The following is an 18,218-nucleotide window of genomic DNA, read 5'->3' as shown; positions in this document are numbered from 1 at the left end:
ACTCTTCAGCCCAAAACTTCTGGCTTGAAACTTTTCAAGGTCTTTGGGGTGACCATTAGAGAAGAACACGCTTAAGAAACTATCATCTTTTCTTCTTTCATCCTGGTAGGAAGCTGTGCTCTTCTCAAAGGTTAATGAGGTTGCAGAACCTCAGGGAGTGTGGCCAGGATACCCATTTCAATTGCTCTCACATGCTTCTCTTGTTTAATTTTTGGAAGCACAGTCTGGAGCCTGTGTTCTGAGCTTCCTGCCGCTCAGCCCACGAGGGCTTCCTTCAGAAGCTGGTTGGACCCAGAAACAGTCAGACGCCTGTGGAATCTTTAAACACTTTTCCGACAGAAGGTTTGGCCATTTCTCCTCCCGGTGCTCATTTTAAAGTTAAGCACATGAACACACATTTTTTGAATCCCAAAGAAGACTTTTAATTGATTCGCTGAATATTTTAAGGTCTATTAATTCCATTGATGTTGCAAACACTGCAATTCATTCCAGCTGCTGTTCTAATCACATTCATTAACAGGCTATTTTTACCTGCCACCTAATATTTTACATTGCATCAATAAATCTTCAGGTTTCTAGCCAAATTGTGTACAAAACATAATGAATTGCGCAACCTCCTGATTGTACCACAGGGGTTGGGTTAGCCAGCATCCCTGCTTCTGCGGAGGGCTAATCAGGCATGAAGATAAAGGTGATAGACTAAAGAATGCATATACTACTCATTTGTGACATTACAAATGTAACATGGGATTATTTCAAGTACAGGTTTTTCTTGTATAGTCTATTCATTTAATTTGTATTTTATATTATAAAAAGTGTAAAAGGAACATAACCAGTCACTCAGATATAGGTGAAAGATCTTATAGTAGGTTAAAATAACTCATATACCAATGTCCTCTATGAGACACAATTTTTTTTTTCAGTAATGATGTTTAGTTTGGATGTATCCATTTACGGTAACTTTCTCCATCCTTGTGGACTGGCATTAGGTATTTCTGAAAAAATGGCTCAGAATTAGGTGTGTAGCATGTGTCAGTAAAACGTAGAACAAGTAAATAATTCACATGGTAAACCAACTGAGTATCTTGGGGTCACTTGCTGACACTATGTGCACTGAAATAAGAGGAAGCAGAAAAGCTCATCGATAGAGTTCAGAGTTAGATCTCTCCAGATGATCGGTAAATATCCTGTCATTAAATGACAATTCAGAGAAATGTAGAATTACAGTTAAGGGACCTCATGGACGTGACTCCTAGCTTTGTTGCATACAAGCTGTGAGCCTGGGTAAGTTAATTAACCTGTGTGAAATCTACATTTTTCTTATACACTATGAAATAAAATCCTGCACATAAGGAACTTAAAACAGTGCCTGGTGTATAATAAGCCCTCTAAAAATGTAAGCTAAAAAAAGTTGTATTTTGCATTCAACTACCATTGTTTCTCTTAAATTGGGTTTTATATCATAATAAAAGCCAAAAATCCTTCTACCAAAGCCCTAGTTAAATCACTTGACTCCCACCTTTTTACCTCTTCATAAAAACCTCCCTACCCTTCTGATATCATCACTTCTACTCTCACACTCATTTAACTCCAGCCACCCCAGCCTCCTAGCTGATATTGGAAGATGTCAGGTACAATTCTACCTCAGAGCCTTTCCATTTACAAATAGAAAATACTGTGTCTACAAATGCTCTTCTATAGATTTCTTCCTAGATTTCTTAACTCCTGTAGATCTTGGCTCAAACCTCAAGGTCTTCCCTGATTACCCTCATTTACAATTTCAACCATGCTTCCCAACATTTCATATCATCCTTCCCTGCTTTATTTTTCTCTGAAATATTTATCATCATCTGATATACTCTATGTTTTGTTACTTATTTTTACTGTCCCCCCAATAGCAATATAAATTCTGTGAAGATGGGATTTTTTCTGTTCTTGAAAGTAAAGTAAGAAGAAGATAGTAAACATGAAACACAGAAAGTCAAAGAAGCAGTGCTTAGAATTAAGATACAAGACAAAAAATGGCACAAAAGTTGAGAGGGTAGTAAATGGAGTTAAAGTATTTCAAGATCATTGTAGTGTCAAGAAAATGGATAAAAGAATCAAGCAATATTAGTTTTGGATAATTTAAAGATGCACCTTGTATTATTCAAGATAACCACTGAAAGAATAGTAATTGTATAGCTACCAAGCTAATGTTGATTGGGGGGAGGAGGGCAAAGATAGGATGTTAAGAAAAATCTACCAAAAAAAACAAGGCAAGAAAGAAGGAAAACAGCGTAAAGAAAGTTAGGTTAATTGAAGATGAATATAAAATAGGAGATTTAAACCCAAAATGTCAGTAATTATATGCTCCTATTAAAAGACAAAAGTGGTCATATTGAACTTGTAAAATTTACTATTTGTTGATTATAAATAATACATCTCAAAATAAGGAACAAAAAGTTGAAAATTAAAGGATGGAAAAGATACCACTTACAATCTTTTTTATTTTAATTGTTTATCTTTATTACTGTTGCACCATTTACACAATTACATATAATTTCAATGCATCTGTTGTACACATTTTTTTTGTTTTTTTATTTTTTTTTCCATTTTCTAATGAGTGGTGTGTTGGAGTTTGTGACAGGATGGAAGAGAAAACTGGAACTGCGATGAATGCAGACTTTTTTTTTCATTTCCACTGACCAGTAAACAGAACTACAGGTGCACCCAACCATGGACATACATTAACTGGTCATGAGAAATCTAGGGAGGCTAAGTAGGATGAAAGAATGTTTGTTGCTCCCAAAAAGACCTGGGGAGGAAGAATGGAGTATTGGCATCAAGACACATGTGAACAGGCTAAGCAGGCTGTCTGAAAGTTGGCATTCATCCACAACATTAAAAAAAATTCAAAATAAGAAAACTGTAAATGAAAAAGAAAACAGAAAATGCTGGCTTCGTGAACATCCGATTGCCTCGGCACAGGCCCTGTGGGCAGAATCAAACGCATCACTCCCAATCCCCTTGCAGAAGACAAGATGTTCGGATCTTAGTGGCGGAGTGCATGTAACAGCAGTTCAGGTACAAAAGATGTACTGTACTTTCAGACATTGATCTTTAAAATCCAGGACTGATTGGTAGAGTTGACTGAAAGTATATTAGGTATTTACCCACAAAAATACTATTTGGATTCTCCCAACACCCTCCCTCCCTTGATAGGACCACATGCTTGTTCTTGGCAATACATACCATTATTTCCAATTTGAAACAAGTTAGTATAGGAGAGAGACAGAGAGACAAAAAGACAGAGAAGGAGTCAGAGAGACAGGTTGTTGTTAAGCGGTATTCTTCGTTCCATTGGTTGTCCTTCTTACTCTTTCACTGCTAATGTTTGATCGGAATTAGCTGCCGGGGTCTCAGCAGGTTTGACCTCGTCTGTGGGGGCTGCAGGGGCTTGGCCTTGGGCATGGAACTGAGTGCTTCCGTGGCTGCCAGGGTCTCCATGGAGGATGGGGCAGCCTCAGTGTTGCCAGGTTTTGAGTCTTAAGATGGGGCCCCGTCACTTTTTGTCTCCTGCGCGGCAGGAGCTGCAGGAGCCTGAGGCTTTGTGGGTTCCTCTCCCTTCTTGCTCTTGTCATCCTTGGTGGGGCCAAGGGCTCCGCAGCCTAGGTCTCCAAAGCTTTAGGGGCGTTACCACCTGCAGCTGGCCGGAGGCAGCCGCCGGCTCCTGCTCAGCATCCTTTGGGGGCCCCGGCTTCCACTCAGCTCCTTCTGTCTGCTCCGTCTCTGACTTCAGAGTGTCTTCCTTGGCCTCCTCTTTGTCTTTCTCACCTTCCTTGTCTTCAGGCTTGTTGGCAGCATCCTAGGCATCCTTCTCCAGCTTCTCCTCCTTGTCCTTCTTCACCTCTGGGGTCTCTGCAGCACCCTGGGTCTCATTGTCCTTCGGGGTTTCTCCCTCTTCTGTCCCAGCTCCTTTGGCCTTCTTGTCTTTGTCCTTAGCCCTCTCATCATTCACATTGTACCCCTTCTTCTTGCTCAGCTTGTCTCCCAACTTGGAGTTCGGGTCTGGGTGCCTGTGTTGCCCTGGGTCACTGGCGGAGGCTCTCTCCCCGGCTCTATGGTGGAGACTGGAGCTAGGAGTGAGTTGGAGTGCTGTCACAGCCGTGGTCTCCACAGACACTACTGCCGCCCACACTTGCAATCTTAATGATTGTTCAATACAAAAAAGCTAATTAAACTATACTAGTATCAAAATAGATGAAATACATAACTAGAGACAAAGAGGGAAACATAAGAAAGGGTCAACCATTTTAATCCTTTCTTAATTTGTGTTTACCTAATATCACAATCTCAAAATATAGAAATAAAATATAGAACTACAAGGAGAAATAGAAAAGCCAATAATCATAGTGGAAAACACAATCACAATTTTCTCAGTAAATGATAGAAGTAGAGAAAAGATCAGTAAACATTTGGAAGACCTGAACAGCATGATTAATAGACTTAATCGACTTAAACTAATTAATAGACTTAAACTAACTGACTTGTAGAAAACAGTACCCAACAACTGCAGAATACCCATTCTTTGCACACACACACTATGCATTGTTAAAAATTGACTATATGCTAAGTCATCAAGGAAACTCAACAAATTTCAAAGGATTTTAATGATCAAAATATTTTCTATAACTACAAATCTATTAAACTTAAAATCACTAACAAAAAAACATAGAAAATCTCCATATATATATGAATTAATAAGTATACTTATTATTTGACTAACTTATGATAATCAAAATATTGTGGAATGCAGCTAGGCCCATTCTCAGAGGGAAATGCAGGGTATTCATTACAAAAGAAGAAAAGATGAAATCAAAAGCTAAACATCTGTCTCATGAAGTTAGCAATAGAACAGTGAAATAAACCTAAATAAAAGAAAAGAAACTGAAAGGTAAGAATAGAAACTGATATAATAGAAAACATACATAAAATAGACAGTATTGACAAGACCAAAAGTTGTTTCATTATAAGAAGCAATGCATTTGAGAAACCTCTCCAAGACACAGATCAAGAAAAAAAGAGAAAAGCCACAAATAATCAATTTAAGTTAGAAATGGAGAATGTCAGAAGATATTTTAAAAAATGACAAGACAATATTGTGAAAAAGATCTTAAGAAGATATTGTTGAAACTATAACAAAATGCTCACCAGTCCTTTTCAAAGTGGTACTGGCAATCCTTGTTAATGTAACAAGACAAGAAAATTAAATGAAAGGTACACAGATTGGGAAGAAAGACATAAAACTGTCTTTGTTCACAAATGACATGATTGTCTATGTAGAAAATCTCAAAGAATCAAAAAAAACCTTCTGCAACTAATAAGCAATTACAGCAAGGTTGCAGGATACAACATTAATATACAAAAGTCAATTGCTTTCCTATAAACCAACAATGAACAAGTGGAATTTAAAATTAAAAACGTAATATCCTTTACATCAGCACCCCCAAAAATGAAATACTTAGGTATAAATCTAACAAAATATGTTCAAGATTTATACAAGGAAAACTACAAAACTCTAATGAACAAAATCAAAGAACCAGGGTAAATGGAGAGATATTTCATGTTCATTGATAGGAGAACTCAATGGTATCAAAATGTCAGTTCTTCACAACTTAATCTACAGATTCAAGGCAAGCTCATTCAAAATCCCAGCAAGTTATTTTATGGTTATTGACAAACTGATTCTAAAGTTTATGGGAAGAGGCAAAATACGCAGAATAACCAACATGATATTGAAGAATAAAGTTGGAAGACTGATGCTACCCAACCTCAAGACTTTATAAAGCTGTAGTAATGAAGACAGTGAGGTACTGACAAAAATAATGTACAAATAGATCAATGGAACAGAATAGAGAGCCTAGAAATACACCCCTATAAATATAGTCAACTGATCTTTGACTAAGGAGAAAAGATAATACAATGGAGCAAAGATAATCTGTTTAAGAAATAAATAGTGCTGGAACAACCAGAGATTCACATGCAAAAAAACAAACAAAGAAAAAAAGAATCTAGACACAGACCTCTCTTTCCAAAACTTAACTCTAAATGTATCATAGGTCAAAATGTAAAATGCAAACTATGAAACTCCTAGAAAATAGCATAAGAGAAAACCTAGATGACCTTGACTATGGTGATGCCTTTTTTGATGTAACACCAAATGCATGATCCATGAAAGAAATAGTTGACATGCTGGGCTTTACTAAAATTAAAAACTTCTTCTCTGCAAAAGGCAATTCAAACGAATTGGAAGACAAGCCAAAGATTGGGAGAAAATATTTGCAAAAAGTAGAACTGACAAAGGATGGTTGACCAAATATTTTGTTAATGAAAATGTACAAAGAACTCTTAAAATCAACAATAAGAAAACAACCAGTTTAAAAAATGGGCCAAAGGCCTTAACAAACACCTCACCAAAGAAGATATGTAGATAGCAAATAAATATATGAAAAGATGTTCCATATCATATGCCATCAGGGAAATGCAAATTAAGACAAAAATGAAATACTACTACAAATCTTTTGAATGACCCAAATCTGAAACACTGACAACACCAAACACTGGCAAGGATTTGGAGCAAGAGGAACACACATTTGTTGCTTGTAGGAACACAAAATGGTACAGCCACTTTGGAAGACAGTTTAGCAGTTTCTTACAAAAGTAAACATACTCTTACCACACAATCCAGCAGGCATGCTCCTTGGTATTTACCCAATGGAGTGGGAAACTTATGTCCTCACAAAAAAACCTACACATGGATGTTTATAGCAGCTTTATTCATAATTGTCAAAACTTGGAAGCAACCAAGATGTCCTTTGGTAGGTGAATGGATAAACTGTGGTGCATCCAGACAGTGGAATATTATTCAGTGCTGAAAAGAAATGAGCTGTTAAGCCATGAAAGGAAATGAGGAAAACTTAAATTCATATTACTAAATGAAAGAGGCAAATCTGAAAAGACTACATACCGTATGATTCCAACTATATGACATTCTGGAAAAGGTAAAACTATAGAGACTAAAAAGATCAGTGGTTGCCAAGGGGTGAGGGTTGGGGGAGGAATGAATAGGAAGAGTACAGCATATTTTTAGGGCAGTGGAAATACTCTCTATGATACTATAACAATGAATATATATCATTATACATTTGTCCAAACCCATACAGAGCATACAAAAAGTGAACCCTAAAGTAAACTATAGACTTGGATGATTATGATGCGTCAATGTAGGTTCATCCTTGGTAATAGATGTACCATTCTGGTGAGTGATAATGGAAAAGACTATGCATGTGTGGAGGCAGGGGGTATATCAAAAATATCTATACCTTCCTCTACATTTTGTTATGAAACTAAAAATGCTCTAAAAAATAATTTTTAAATATATATAGTGAAATGCACAAATCCTAAAAAATTTCAAAGAAATAGGAAAGTAAGAATAGTCCTATAATTATTAAATTTGTTAAATCAGTAAATAAAAATCTTCCTACCAAGAAAACTCCAGATCCAAGTTTTATTGGTGAAGAAATAACTACAAATCTATACAAGCCCCTTAGAGAATATAAAAATAGCTCATTTTTATGAGTCTAGCATGATCTTGATGCCAAAACCTGATAAAACCATTATAAGAAAGGAGAATTATGGACCAATCTCATTCATGAGCATAGGATTCCAGTAATACAAGGCTCAGTATTACAAATATATTGGTTCTCCATTGGATTTTCTATAGAGTCAAAGAAATCATATTTAAAACCCCAACATTTTTTTCTGAGGAAACTGACAATCCATTTCTAAAATTATATGGAAATGCAAGTAGCTAAAAATATGCAAGCTCTCTTCAAGATAGACAAGATGAGAGAAGTTGCTCCACTAGATAGCAAGATTTATTATAAAGCTACTATAATTAAGAAATATGATATTGGTGACAGTTTGACAAATAGGCCAATGGAATAAAAAAGAAAGTCCAGAAATAGATCCATAAATATACAGTCACTTGATTTATGACAACATAACAATGCAATCAGAGGTAAAAGGATAGCCTTTTAAGTAAATGGTGCTGAGTCAGTTGGATATCCTTGTGGGAAAAAGGAAACTTGACTCGTACCTCCTGCCAAGCAAAATATCAATTCCCAGAAGATAAAGGCAAACAGTAACACTTTAGGATATAAGAGAATATCTTCATTACATTGAACTAAGGAAATATTTTTTAAGCAACACACATGCCACAAAGAAAGAAAAATCACCATAAAGGGAAAGTCTTTGAATTGGGCTACACTAAAACTAGGAACATTTTTCACCAAAAGATAACATTAAGAAAGTGAAAAGGCAAACCACAGATTGGAAGAAAATGTTTGTTTTATATCCATAAAACCAACAACAGGCAAGAATATACAAAATACTCTGAGAGCTCTTACTGTCCAAAAGAAAAATGGGCAAGAAACCATAACAGGCACTTCACAAAGAGAATATCTATGTAAGGAAACATACTCAACTTCATTAGTAATCGAGAAAATGTGAGTTAAAACCCCAGTGATATGCCACTATGCAATTATCAGAATGTTTAAAAGAAAGAATGATGTTATGGAGTATTTGCAAGAATGTAGAGCAATGGGAATTCTTATACATGCTGTTATGAATATAAATTTGGAAAACAGTTTCTCATTATATGCTAAAGTTGAACTTAAATAGAGCCCATCATCCAACAACCCCATTCCCAGATCATATACCCAGTAGTAGTGTATGCATAGCAGCACTATTCAAATTAGCCAAATTTGCAAAGAACCCAAAGTTCACCAACAGAATGGATAAATAATTTGTGGTGCGTTCATTCAACAGAATAATACACACCAATAAAAATGACTATCTACAGCTACATGAAACAACATGGACGACCCTCACAAATACAATGAGCAGAGAAGCAAGACACAAAAATTGCACACCTTGTGTCTTAGCCTGTTTAGGCTACTATAACAGAATACTCTAGACTGAGTGGCTTAAACAAAAAACATTTATTTCTCACGGTTCTGGAGGCCAGGAAGTCCAAGATTAAGTTGCTAGTTGCTAGCGCATTCAGAGTCTGAGTCTCCTCTTCCTGGTCCACAGATGGCTGTCTTCTCACTGTGTCCTCAAATGGAAGAAGAGGTGAAGGAGATGTCTGCCTCTTTTAAAAGGGCACTAATCCCATTCACAGTGGCTCCACCCTCATGACCTAATCACCCCTCATAGGACTTGCCTCCTACACCATCACTTTGGGGATTAAGTTTCAACATATGAATTTTGGGGGGACACAAACATTATCTATAGCGCTCTATAAATCAACTATATAGAGTTCAAAAGCAAGAAAAACTAAATTATAGTATTAAGATTAAAGAAGTGGAGGAGGGAAACAGGCAAGAAGTGGAATGGACTAGGAAGGGGCTATCTGAGGTGATGGCAAACTGTCTTTCTTGACCCCAACTGTGGTTACACAGGCTTTCCACTGGTGCCTGTGCCCTTTTCTTAAGTGTGATAACTTCACATAAAATGCAGTTGAAGTTTTGTAATAATACCTTTAAGTTTTTATTTATAGGAATTTTATTCTCAGATATAATGCATAAGAATATTAAAAATTAGGTTCAAACATTATGAAAGCAGAAAACTGAAAACAGCTTAAATGCCCATCAGTAGGTGACAGGTTCAATAAATTATAACACATCCAGGAACACTGTGGACACTTTAAAAAGAATGGTACTGATATGGGACAATCTTCCACATAGATTTAAGCAAACAACAAGCAAGAGACATAGAACCATGTGCAGAGTATGCTATCATTATATTTGTGTGTAAAACTGAGGTGGAGGATACATGTATGTGTGTTTTATATGCATATAATGTTTCTGGAAGAACAGGTGAAAAATAAAACCCCATAACAGTGGTTGTCTCTGAAGTGGGGAATTGGAACACCAGAGGTCATGGATGGGAAGGAAACTTTCTTTTCACCGTACCTGTTGGCATCATGTGAACGTAATCACAAATATGTTACCTTTCAAAATAATATATAAAAAGGTGAGATATATTTTTTAATAAACTGAAATAATTTTGAGAGCTCAGTTCCCAATTATTGTTGCATTTGGATATTTGCATAGATCAAAATGCACTTTCTTTGGGAAACTGACACAGCGTGGAATAGAGGCTGGGAACAAGTGTCCATGAGGGGAAACAAGGGATGCTGAAAGACAGGGGTCAAGCAGAGACCTGTCTGAGAAGCCAGGTCACATGGAGAAGGTCCCCTGTCTGAACAGGGCTTGCAGCAGGGATGAGCCAGGCAAGGCCAGAGAAATAGCCACGATGCTCAGGTCAGGGAAACTAGACAATAGCAAACGCATGAGAGGCAAAGGGCCTACAGAAGGGAGACTTCCCAGGGCGGGAAAATGCCTGTGATATTCGCTGCTTGCTCTCAGGAGCCTGACCTTGCTGGCAGAGTGAAACGAGCCAAGAAAAAGAAGAAATCATGCTCTCACCTACTTATTTGTATTGATGCAAAATATGAGCAGCCCCAGAATGAAGTCTTTGTCTCCTCCACAGTACCTGTTTATAGTGCTGTGCATACAATGATCTTAAAAAGGAGCTGTGGATGCACCCCATTCCCTAAAGTACAAAAACGTAAATTTTCCTCCCAGTGGCTTAGCAGGTTTCTAGACCATCAGCCTGGCAGTGACCCTGAGCCACTGGCTGATGGGCAAAAGGGTACATAAAAGATACCAGCCTTTGATTATCTTTGCCTTATGCCCCTGAACTGATCATTCCACACTTTTTCTGTTAAACAGATTCATCCTGTTAACAACCATCGTATCAACTTTTCACCCTTAAAATTTGTTGAAGGGATGTAGGTTTTGAAGAATACATTCCGGGGTATCAGATGCCATACTAAGTGCTCTGTTACATCGGTCTCCAGAACCCTACAGACTCTCACGAGGGCAGAAAAGCATGTAAGGGAAGAAAACTGAACAAAGGTATAGTGCCAAGGCCACAGTATGAAGGAGATCCATTTTCCAAGTTATATTCTAGCCAACAGGGTCCTTTTGCCATTTAACACATCTATACCTTCTGTATTGTGATGCCAAGTTTATTCTCAGTGCGGATTTCTGTAAATCACATCCAAAATATGATTTGGAAAAAAATGCACCTTCTTATGAGCCCACTGTACTTGAAAGACCCAGTGCACAAATCATTTGCACCTGTACCATTTCCATCCAGTTCTAAGCTAATTTTAAAAAGGCTCTGAAAGCCTGCCAAGAGCACATGTGCACAGAAGATAAAATGTAATAGCAATTAATCCAATCATCTCTGATTTAACGTTAATTTAACCCAGTGGATTATGCCTTGTTTTGTGTGCAACTGTGTTGATCCTGCTACATTTCAGAGAGCCCCCAAATCAATCAAGTCACAATCCCTAATTGCAGTCAAAATGGGGAATTCCACTCAGCAGGGCCCTTCTCTAGAGTATCTATTCCTCCCAAGGAAGAAAGGGAAGTCAAAGAAAGAGGCGTCTCTAATAGCAGGCTGCTAACATCGCAGCTGATGGTGTCAGAACTAGCAAGGAAGAGTGGCCTCCTGTTTGCTGGCATATTCAATTGCACTGGGGCTTCTTGCCAGAATGAACAGGAAAGGGCCAGCAGAGAAAAGCCAATGGAAGCACAGTTGCTGTTTAAACTAGAAACAAACAACAACACAACAAATTCTGGAGGTGCAATGCTTTCCTTTCCCTTTATTTGCAATATGGATTGCATAACTACAGCAGTTAAAGCCCTGAATTAGGAAGGCTGTAATTGAAAACTAATACCATGCTACCCACTGGGTCTGATTTAACTGCGTTAGAATGTAGGTCTGCATTCTTGGAACCAAGGCTGATTGTGAGAACATTTATATTATCATGTGCAAGGAATAGAGGAAGTTTCAAGTTGCTAATTCCTCCTGTTTGGATTTTATTGAGAACTGAAATAACAAAAAGTGTTACCTGGGCTCAGGGGCAGCCCAGGAGTTCAATTGTAGTTCAGCCTTAGTTAAGGATTACTTAATAGATACTTCACATAAAGTGCTACCATGTTCTTTTTCATAATTTTTCTCTCCCCTCCTCCTTTCCTTTGCAGCTGAGAATAATTAACTGTTCTTTTGTGAGTGTCATTTGTTCTCAAGGAATTAAATGCCACCTTATTTCCCAGAACAAGAATTCAACTGTCATAATTATAGCTTCATTTCAGAAGCAAAAAAAAAAAAAAATCATAATTTATTACAGATTGTTCAGCATGTGAGATAGGTTTAAATGTCATTGGAAGTAAATTGTGGCATGTCATGAAGGGGTTTTAGCCACCACTGTAATTGATTTATAATTTCACATTTAAAATGAACAACATTTAGCCATTGTTCTTGTATTATATAACTCTGACAGCAATCCCTTGAGAATGAGGCATTCAACTTGGTCAATACACAATAATAATAATAACAATAATAATAATAACAATAACAATGATATGCCAGTTTTAAAGATAAGCAATGAAATTAGCATAAGCACTGAGAACATATGTGTTCAAAATGGGAGCTCAATCTCTATAATAAAAGGTAAAAATCTATTTCAGAAGAAATTCATTTGAATATCAGCATTGAACTCCATTATATTAAATGCCTCTCAGGGGTTTTAATGAAACTCATAAAATTAAGAACCATCAGAATTAAGGTTTAAACTATTTTCTACCCAGAGTTATAAGGAAAGATACAATAATTGAAGAAGGTGGAGATGAATTTTTCCACATCTAATTTCAAGCAGATTAAGAATCAATTCCACTTTGAACAGTAATTTACTAGGTTTGCAGTGTGATCCTAGTCTCCTGGGATTACACGGTGACCATAGGTGGTATGCGGGAGGGACTATATAAATACCTGATTAGACTATTAAGTGCCAGCAGACCTGTTTTGTGCCAGATGAAGTGAGTCCTGTGATGGTTCTCATAGCTCAACATCACATCAATGGATTTGTGTCCCTTGAATGTGAATGTAGAAACAAATCCAAACTCACACAATGACAGGAACAAACTGTGCTGTGGTAGCCAAACCACAAGTCACACTTTAGAGGAAAAATCAGAATATTCCCCAATCTATAGCCTTTTGAAACACCTTATTTTTCCCTTCTGGGAAAGCCAGTACTTTATTCTTTGCTTTCAAAAAGTCAACTTTATAGTCTGGATACAGAAAACCTTTTGAAAGGCAACGTGTGGTAGGCTGAATAATGGTACTTCAAAGATGTTGGTGTCCTAGTTCCCAGAACCTGGGAATGCCACCTTATATGGCAAAGGGGGGGACTTGGCAGATGTGATTAAATGTAAGGGTTTTGCAGTAGGGAGATATCCTGGATTATCAGGGTGGACCCTAAATGTAATCACAATGCCTTTATAAGAGGGAGGTTGAGGAAGTTTTGACCACAGTAGAAGAGAAGACGATGTGACCACAGGAGCAGAGATTAGAGAGATGTCACAAGCCAAGGAATGTTAACAGCCTCTCAAAGTGGAAGCCTTGGAGCCTTGAGAAGGACCAAGCCTGCTGACACCTTGATTTTAGCCCTGTAAGACTCATTTCAGACTTCTGATCTCTAGAATGATAGGAGAATAAATTAGTGTTGTTTTAACACTAAGTTTATGGTAATTTGTTACACTGATAACAGAAAATTAAAACACAGGGAAAGAGTCTGATTTACTAAAAAGTGTGTCCAAAGATCAAGTTACCTCCATATTGAGAACTAACCCAGCGGCTGAGCTCCACTCTGGCTTTGAGTTGAGGCTTCCAGTTTAATCATGACCTAGACGCCTCCTCTGTTGCCACTTAAGCAGTCCTGTAGTTGTCTTTCTGGGCGACAATGATCCAAAACTGACAACATTGTCAATTTAAGAAAGGAGTGATATTTAGCTTGATTTAAAAGAGTCCCTTTTGGGAGAGTTAAATGAATATAGTGCTCTAAAATGAGCTGTGACATTATTTATGCCTTATAAAAGAGAAATTGCATTTCTTTGAAAACACTAATGTATCACAAGATTTCCAAAATATATAGCTTGTGATTTTTCCAAACAGCATTCTGTTGACCTGGTAAATGATTGCTCTAGAGTTGCCACTTACCATTCAATAAATGTTTGCAGTACATCAAGGATTTACAATGTAAATTCTTGACCCAGTTTTTGATATAACTATTTATTCAGTCTGCCATAATGAGAGGAAGAAAAAATAAGACACTCCTAATCAACTATTGGGATGACACAAAAAACAGTTGTATCTGGGTTCACTGGACAGTAATTTCCTATTGCAAATATGCTGGGAGAATATTCATTCCACTTTCTTTGATCCCCCACCAGGGGACACCTTCTAAGTGTTTTTGTAACAGTTTCCATCTCTCTCCCCACCCTACCACTGGATATGGGCCAGCTACCACTGGACGTAAGTTATTAAAAATCTAGGCAAACTCAGCCGCAGGGAAAAGAATGAACACTCAGTCTAGCAACATTGATTTCACTGAAAGGTGAGCCTCATGGTCATTTTTCTAGCATCATTTCACATTCATTCATTTATTCATTCACTCAACAAATATCTACATTGTACCTACTCTGTGCGATGTCACCAAGGGAACTAAAAAGGTGAAGCAGAGAAATCCTATCCAGTGAACACATAACTATATTAGGTAATGACTTTCATTTATTGAGTACTTCCTATATGTCAGGGATGGTGATAGATCACTTCACATAACTTTTCCAATATGTTATGTTATTATTCCTATTCTCTATTTACCGTGAAGTAGTTAAGACTCAGGGGATAAGAAATTCAGCCAAGTTTTGAGAAGAGGTTCAGTGGTAGGCCCTCAAATTCTGTTCTAATTATACAAAGCCTGTGTCCTAACCTCCTTGACAAGATAAAGCAAATTAATTTCCAAAAGAAAAATATAAAGGGCATGACGTGTGGGTGTTGATTGCATTCCCTAGGTGATCCGGGAAGACTTTGTGAGAGAAGTAGTACTTAATCTTCATTGTGAGGACTGAGAAAGAATTGAACATATGCTGATGGGACAAAGTCATTCCAGGCAGAGTGAACCATCAGAGCAAAGACACTAAGGTGGGAAAGCACGGAACACACAAAGGGAAAGGGAGCAACTCATTGTAACTGGAAGTGGGGGGCAGCACAAGTAGCCAGGAATAAAGCTAGAAATGTTGTTGCTTGGTGCCAGATCACAGAGGGTCTTAAGTACAAGCTATAGAATTTGCTATGGAGGAAATAATGGAGAACTAGTGTCAAGCAATTGGTCAAGACTAGTTGGGGAAATGGGACATACCTCTGTCAGTGATGTAGAATACTGTTGCAAGCAACAGATTAACATATTCAAATTAATGTTAATCATTCAGTATTTAATGGAAAAAATAATAAGGGCTTTTAAGTAATTAGTATCACACAAAGTGAAACATAATTGCTGATAAAAGAGAGTGGTATTCCAAATAAATTTTCATTATTTCTGAAGCATACCACCTCTGCTCTTTATTTCAAAAAAACAAGTAATGTGCTTTGGTAACGTTTGAGGCTTGTAAGGCAGAGAATACAAAAACTCCTGCCCTCCAAGAGTCTACGCTCCAGTGGGAGAGTGTGATAAACTGCATTACTATTCATAATTTTTGGTGGCCCTCCCTCCCATGGGAGTATAATACATCTCCACTTATGATTTGCTTTAGCTAAGGAAATATAGGCAGAGGCAGTGTTTCCAGGCAGAAGAATCCAAGCCAGATGTGATCTCACTTATATGTGGAATCTAACAACAAACAAATTGATACAGTGAACAAACTGGTGGTTTTCAGAGGCAGGGGGTGGAGAGGGTGGTAAAAAGTACAAAATTCCAGTTAAAAAATAAATAAGCCCTGGTGACGTAATGTATAACATGATGACTGTAGATAATCAGACTGTATTGTATATTTGAAAGTTGCTAATAGAGAAAATCTTAAAAGTTCTCATCACAAGAAAAAAATTTGTATTTTTTATATGTGGTGATGGTTATTAATTAGACTAATTGTAGTGATCATTTCATAATATTATACATATATCAAATCATTATGTTGTTTGCCTAAAACTAATGTAATGTTATATGTCAATTATATTTCAATTGTTTAAAAAGCCAGATGTGTACTTTGCCATGATTTCCCTTTTTCCTCTGCCATGAGCCCAATAATATCCCAGACAGAAATGGGGCTTTTTCTCCATTAGCCTGGGTCCTGACAAGGAGCAGAGCCATGACAAATCATGATAGAAATGTAACACAAGCACATTGTCAACCTTTGTTGTTGTAAGCCAGATAGATGTTGAAGTTGTTTGTTACACAGTATAACTTAATGTAAGCTGACTGCTACAACAAACTGAGAGCATACGTAACCACAATATGAGGTCAGGTCTGTAAGAGAAATATGGGATTTCGAAGGAGGAAGAGATCATTTATTTCTAGGTCACATTATCATCAGCCCAGCCAAAAAATGTTCACCTTTTCTTCCAGTGGCTTTTTGTTTTATTTTGCCTGGCTTTGCTTTAGATTTAACACTGAATAAAACAAAGACCTGACAACTAATCAGCTAACCTCAGCAGACCAACAATCATTCCCTCATTCTCTCCCTTACACTTGACCCTCAGTCCCTACACACTTCAAAGTCTGTCATCAACAGCCAACCAAAGTGCCACCAGGCAGTGAATGAGCCTCTAATTCCCTTAACCCACACTCATTAAGCATCTATTATGCATAGGTTCCATGAGTACCAGAGAATCAGAGATGGAAGAAAAGAGTACCTGAAGGTGCTCAACAGCTGGTGAAAGCTCAGACAAGAGTCATTCAATCACAATAGACTTATCTGGGTGCTCTGGGCTACCACAGAGTAATGGAGCATGAGAGAAAGATGTCTGGGGGGACCTGGCCTTGGGAGAGTAGAGGAGTGGTATCAGGACACACTTCCTGGAAGAAGTGAAACCTGAATCAGTGTTGAAGGAAGAAAAGGAGTTAATCAGACAAAGGGAAGAGCACAGGGCAGTGGGGCAGCTAGGCTTGGAAGAGCTGCCACGTTTGGACAGAAGGTATGAGATATGAGAGTGGAGGAACAGAGAAGGGTAAGATCAAGAAAGGCCTTATAAGCCACACTAAAAGTTTGGATTTTATCCTAAAGGCAATCTGATGCAATTGAAAGCTTTCAAGCTGCAGCATGGCATATGATCAGATTTGCATTTTAGAAAGATTTCCTTGTCAGCTCCAGGAAGGAGGGGTCTGAGATGGGGCTGGAAGATTTTGGAACAGAGAAGTTAGTTAGAAAACTCTTGCCATAAACCCAGGTGGGAAATTGTGAGAACCTGAACTGACATAGAGCCTGTTTCCTACTCTGAAATATGAAAGAAATAAAGCTTCTCAAACACATTTAAGAAGAAAATTAGCTCATGGTTAGTGAACTGCAAAGCCAGCAAGGAAGCACCAAAGCTTTTCTGATTCCACTCTGCCTCACTGAAGAGCTCTGAATTTTTTGCATTTATATTGTCTCTTTTGTAATTAAGTTCCATGCCCACAACTTGATTAGTTATAAAATTACTCTCCCACACTCTTCCTCTTCCTAGACGCCCTCCTCCATTCACACAGGCATGTAAATATGTTCCTAACAAGTGTGCTCATTCATTCATTCATTCATTTATCCCACAGCTGTTTATTGAGTACCCATTACGTAGCAGGCACTTGCTAGATGCAGCGTACCTAAAAACACACAAAACAAAGTCCTTGCCTCCTGGAAGTGTCAGCCTACTGGAGAAACACATGACAAATATAAAAACAAATAAATAATTATAAAATGCAAATCCCTATGAATAAACAGCAGCAGAATACTGAACGCTAGAATGGCAGGTATGCACGTGTACTCATAGCAATGTCCTAAAAGTCTTACCCAAGAAGTCAATCAGTTGAGATGTGAGCACTAATATGTTTACATTTAATTTACATCAGTATCATTTTAGAAAAGAAGGATTGGTACATCTAAGCTGGTGCTATTACCCCAAAATACTAACATTTAAAATACAAGGTCACATTTTCCTAGCTAGCAAGGCCCACTGTTGCAGGGGCAGGGAGTGAGGGGTTGGGAAATGTGGCTTCCATCTCTGGGCTCACT

General features: G+C 37.7%; 1 pseudogene; it reads right to left on the bottom strand.

The window, feature by feature from the left end:
• Window positions 1-3,355: 3,355 nt before the first annotated feature.
• Window positions 3,356-18,218, bottom strand: part of LOC114895329 — a 182,534-nt pseudogene continuing 167,671 nt past the window's right edge.

Source organism: Monodon monoceros, unplaced genomic scaffold (genome assembly GCF_005190385.1).
Source record: "Monodon monoceros isolate NGI ecotype Baffin Bay Population unplaced genomic scaffold, NGI_Narwhal_1 Super_Scaffold_14, whole genome shotgun sequence".
Classification (NCBI taxonomy): domain Eukaryota; kingdom Metazoa; phylum Chordata; class Mammalia; order Artiodactyla; family Monodontidae; genus Monodon; species Monodon monoceros.
This window is presented reverse-complemented; position numbering and strand designations above follow the sequence as displayed.